The sequence below is a fragment of the Engraulis encrasicolus genome, chromosome 10 (genome assembly GCF_034702125.1).
Source record: "Engraulis encrasicolus isolate BLACKSEA-1 chromosome 10, IST_EnEncr_1.0, whole genome shotgun sequence".
Classification (NCBI taxonomy): domain Eukaryota; kingdom Metazoa; phylum Chordata; class Actinopteri; order Clupeiformes; family Engraulidae; genus Engraulis; species Engraulis encrasicolus.
Window position 1 is genome coordinate 34,419,322 of NC_085866.1, and position 5,646 is coordinate 34,424,967.

Here is a 5,646-nt window from a genome sequence, read left to right on the forward strand (position 1 = left end):
TAGGATGAATTGATTGCACTCCAGATGTAATGAGAACAAGGTGAAAAAAAATGAGAACATGTCTAAGAGCAAGAAAATAAGGATTAAAATAGTATGCAATGCATGAGGGGCTGAGGAGGAGGTGTGTGTGTGTGTGTGTGTGTGTGTGTGTTGGAGGTGCAACCTAGGACAAGGAAGAGATCCGGAGGAAGGAGGAAGAAGAGAGTGACGAACACCTTACGACACCTGTGGAGACAGGGGACACGCTGACCTATCAACAGTTCGACTAGCCGGCTAAATGTCATGGCGTTGATGTGACAAAGCGCGGTGGTCAGTGTTAGCCCAAACACAGGAGGACAGGAAAAAAGCCCCCCTCGCGAGCTGTATATAACCAAAGGCAACACACAAAGTATAATATTGGATTTGTGAAAGCCGACCAGGCTACAGTCGCCACTACTGGCTTGCATCCTAATCCTCTATTCAGCTAGTGGAATATGCATCATATCACATACATTACATTGCTGCCTGCCAGGGGCATGGGCCCATTGTGTGTGTGTGTAAAGAGAGAGAGAGAGACAGGGAGAGAGAGAGAGAGAGGGAGAGAGAGAATGGGAGTGTGTATGTGTGTGTGTGTGCGGATGCATTTGTGTGTGTGTGTGTGTGTGTGTGTGTGTGTGTGTGTGTGTGTGTGTGTGTGTGTGTGTGTGTGTGTGTGAGAGCGAGAGAAAGGCGGAGGGAGAGAGAGAGGGAGTGTGTGTGCGTGTCACAGAGAGAGTGTGAGTATGCATGTACGTGCATGTGTGTAGGCGTGCGTGTGACAAAGAGAGAGTATGTGTGCATGTGTGTGTGTGTGTGCCTAAGCTCAGGCGGTAGCCCGTGCGTGTTGCTGGAGGAGTTATGTTGACGGGGAGTGTGGTGTGGGCAGAGCGCCCCCATTTCCCAAAAGAGAACGGAGGGAAAAGTGTTGAGGCTCGCCGATTTTTCATCCGCGCAGGAAGGCAGGCCGTCTCTGCGGAGTGCTTAGGCGAGATCTCCGGCACGCTTAGCCGCCATGTCTGCGATGCCTGGGAATTATAAAAGCCGAAAAAAATTCGCATCCCTGTTGCAAGCACAGGCCAAATTTAGGTTAATGAAACAAGGCGAAGAACTGGGCCAGGAGCGCCACATATGGTAGTAGACTCTACACACTACGGGCTACAGACTCCGTGCAAGCAGATTAAAGCCAACAACATCCCTGATTATGCGATTATGAAAAAGGGAAAGGGGTTATGTGAGGAAATCAATTTTTGGAGGGGGGAAATGGGGAGGAAATAAAATTAAAAAGGACTGATTAAAAAGATGTGCTATATTCTCCCCCTCTCAACCACCCAACCACCATCATCACCCCCTCGACAAACCCACTAGATTAATCTCCCCATTATGTAATTATATTTAGCTAAAAAAATCTCCCTCCTCCCCGCACCCCCCATTGGTTTTTAAAGCCGTTTTAACTGATGTAGAGGGGCAGGCAGAGAGCACGGCACTTCATTAGGGGCCACAGGTTTTTAGACCCACGGAGTCGCAGATGAGTCACTTCCTCAACAGTGTCGGACATTATCCTATTAGCGGCCCGCTAGCGGATGGACTGGAGGGTGGGGTGGTAGAGGAGTGGAGAAATAGATGGGAGGGTAGGGGTGTAGGGTGGAGGTTAGAAGAGTGGAGGAATATAGGGCACAGTGGAGGAGTGTAGGGTGGTGGAGAGTGGAGAGTAGAGGTGTGTGGATGGAGGACGGAGAGGAGGAGGAGGAGGAGGAGGAGGAGGAGGAGGAATGGATGGAGTGTGAGGTAGAGGAGTGGAGAGGTGGAGTAGAGGATGGAGTGGAGAGTAGATGGGTGGAGGCTTGAGGGTGGAGAGGAGAATGAAGGAGAGTAGCAGTGGATGGAGTGTAGGGTACAAAAAGAAGAAAGTGGAGGGCGGAGGACGGAGGAGTGAATGGAGTGCAGAGAGTTCAGGGTAGAGGAGTGAAGAGGAGAGGAGAGGAGAGAAGTGGAGGAGACAAAAGCGAAGTGGAGAGGGGTGGAGAGGAGTGGAAAGAGGAGGTTAGAGGAGAAGAGAGGAGGGTAGAGGACTGGAGAGAGGAGGGTAAAGGAGAGGAGAGGAGATGAGAGAGGAGAGGAGGGTAGAGGAGTGGAGAGAGGGATGGAGAGATAAGTGAAGAGAGGGAGGTAGAGGAGTGGAGAGAGGAGGGTAGAGGAGATGAGAGAGGAGAGGAGGGTAGAGGAGTGGAGAGAGGAGGGTAAAGGAGAGGAGAGGAGGTGAGAGAGGAGAGGAGGGTAGAGGAGTGGAGAGGAGGTTAGAGGAGTGGAGAGAGGGATGGAGAGAGAAGTGAAGAGAGGAAGGTAGAGGAGTGGAGAGAGGAGGGTAGAGGAGATGAGAGAGGAGAGGAGGGTAGAGGAGTGGAGAGAGGAGGGTAAAGGAGAGGAGGGGAGGTGAGAGAGGAGAGGAGGGTAGAGGAATGGAGAGAGGGATGGAGAGAGAAGTGAAGAGAGGAACGTAGAGGAGTGGAGAGAGGAGGCTGGAGGAGGTACTGGGCTGTGTGAGGGTCGCCATTTTCACTCCAGCAGAACTGCCGAGCTGCTGGTTCCCCCACTGAATCTGGAACTGGCCATCAAACATGAGGGCCAAACCAAAGGGCTAAATAGGGAACGGCTTGCCCAAGTCATGTACAGGACACCATACTGGACTGGACACACAGTCACACCATAACAGACACACAGTTTCTCTCTTGGCACACGGCATCCCAGAAACGCCAGCTTCAGCACACACTGTACCAATGCTGGAGCCAGAGGACAGCCGGCGTTGGCTGGTTTGGACTGGGTTGGGATGGGCTCGGGCTGAGCTGAGCTGAGATGGGCCGGGGGCCAGGCTGTGTCTAGCAGAGTGGGGAAGGGAAGGTGGTCTTAATTTAAATCCTCTGGCAGGTCGCAGGAAATAAAATGGGAGTCGATTAAAGCAGGCGGAATGGACGAGCAAGGAGAAAGCACCGTGGGGGCTGGGCTGGGTGGGGGGGTATGGGGGGTAGTGACGTTTCTAGGTGCAGGGGTTTTGGAGTGTGTATGTGACTGCGTGTGTGTGTGTGTGTGTATATGTAGGTGGGTGGAGGGAATTGCTACTGCCACATTTATTGTAACTGCCATCTAGACACCCACATAAACGTGCTGTATGCACACACACACACACACACACACACACACACACACACACACACACACACACACACACACACACACACACACACACACACACACACACACACACACACACACACACACACACACACACACACACACACACACACACTCTCTGTCTCCAACACTCCTCTTATTCACTCCCTCTTCCACACCGACACACACAGAATTAAATATAGTTTGAGGGCAACGCTCCAGGTTCCGTTTGCTATTTTCATGGGACAGACTCGGTGATAAAAACATCACGGAGGGGTAATATAGAACAGTGTTGATGCAGCGGCTCAAATGCTCAGATGGAGTTTGTGTGTGTGTGTGCGTGTGCGTGTGTGTGTGCGTTATTGTTGCTTTCGATAGCCACTGGCTCCTATAGATTAACTCTGGGAATGCTTTGGGGAATCCAACACAATCACGTGTAATGAATCTAAAGCCGTCCCCGCCCCACCCCACCCCACCCCCCCAAACTCTAAATCCATACACCTTTCATTGCCTCCAGATTGATTAAAATGATAAAGCAAAGGCAGTCTGCATTCCAGTCATCAAACACTTCAAGAAAGAAATGGGGCTCGTCTCTATTCACTCTACTCTACCCCATTCACATTACATTCAGCCCTTTTCTCAAAATAATCACCATACACCGTTAGTTTTCAACAATTGAGATGAGGGGGGGAAAAAAAGAAGAGGATGAGCAAAATAAACAATGAAGAGTGAATAAATGAACAACACATTCATAATGCCCCTTGAAGCAATCAAAATGTACCCGTGGTTGTCTTTCCTCATACTGACTTGCTTCAGGACTGGTGGGGGGGTTTGGGTGAGTGGGTGTCTAGATAGGGCTCCATCCTGTCCACCCCCTAATACAGTAAAGTGACGGACTACTAACAAAAGCAAACTGCTAAGGCAACCAAAAAAAAGGCAGTGAGAGTAAGATGAACGAGAAGCCATCTCTTGTTTCCCACTTTACTGCCTCGGGCAGGTGCAGAGCACACTGTCATTTCCAGTAGGAAAGCTACCTAGAACTCCTTCATTTAACAACCCCCCCCTCCAAAAAAGTCAACAAGTAGGCTTTCTAGACTGTTCAATACAAACACTATTGTTAAAGTGAGGTCTCTCTTTAAAATGGCCTATGTTGTACTAGCTCCCTACTGTTTTTCAGTACCCTAATACACGAGTAGGTGTCATACTGTCGGCGTATTCATCTAAAAGAGACGGTGGGGTGACAAAATACGCCTCGTACCACCCAAGGCCTACTGGAATTCATTCACAAGCCAGTTTAAAGCCGGTCACGGTCATCAGTAGCAAACCACACACTTCAGCTCACTTCACACCAAGGCCCTTTTTTCTCCTTCAATTGGTCGGTACCACAGATATGCACAGACAACAGAGCTGCAGAGGAAGAGATACAAAAAAAGTGCCACACACTTTTTTTTTTTTACAGCTAACACACTTGAGATTTTTTTGTCATATACATTTTTTTGTGCATTTCCCTGCATATTATCCCTTATGCATGAATGCCGTGTGACTTTATAAAAACAGTGACTGATTGATTGTTTCACATGTTTCACAGTCTGATTGTTTTTAAAAACCAAGAAAAACAAAAGGATTTTTGTTTTTCTTTTTTGGAGAAAACAAACAAACAAACAAGAAAAAAAAAACTAAAAACAAACAAAAGAGGGCACCCTTTGAGCCCTTTTCTAACAGGTCCAACTATTGAAGTCAGTTTCAGTAGAGCCCAGTAGAGTCCCCTGTTTCTATTTTCGCGGTGAGCCCTCTCAGTCTCTCAGTAGTAGCAACAGTCACCTCCCCTGCTGACCGGCGTGCAGGATCACGAGTCCCATGTGCTGAGATTGGGGCTATAGCACCACAGGCCAGAGCATTCATCATCACAATGTGAAAGGCCCCAAGAGGCACCGCCGTGGCCCACAGCGCTCGGGAAAAACACACACACACACGCATGCACACACACACACTCACACACGTACCGGTGCGGACACACGCACGCATGCACACTCACAAGCGCGTGCACACACACACACTCACATACACGTTCACACACACACACACACACTCACATACATGCTCGGACACACACACACACACAAACACACGCACACACTTACAGGGGTGGGGGGGTGAGCAGAGGGTGCATGGGCTCACATTTTGGGTGGGGAGCATTTCAGGGCGCTGGTCCTGCAGGTTTGCGGTGGGTCGTAATAAGGTGACGACCAAATGGGATGCAGCTGCTGCCACCCAGGGCCCAGTTTCACTCCCCGCTGCTGCTGCTGCAGTCGTACCTCTCTCTGCCAGTCCACTAATAAGTCCCCAGGTCACATGGGGGTGACATGACATGGGGGTCCCTTATGCCAGTGTTTCTCAACCTTTTTTAAGGCTATGCACCCTTTCAATTCAAGAAAAATTTCAAGGCACTCCAAACCAACAAGC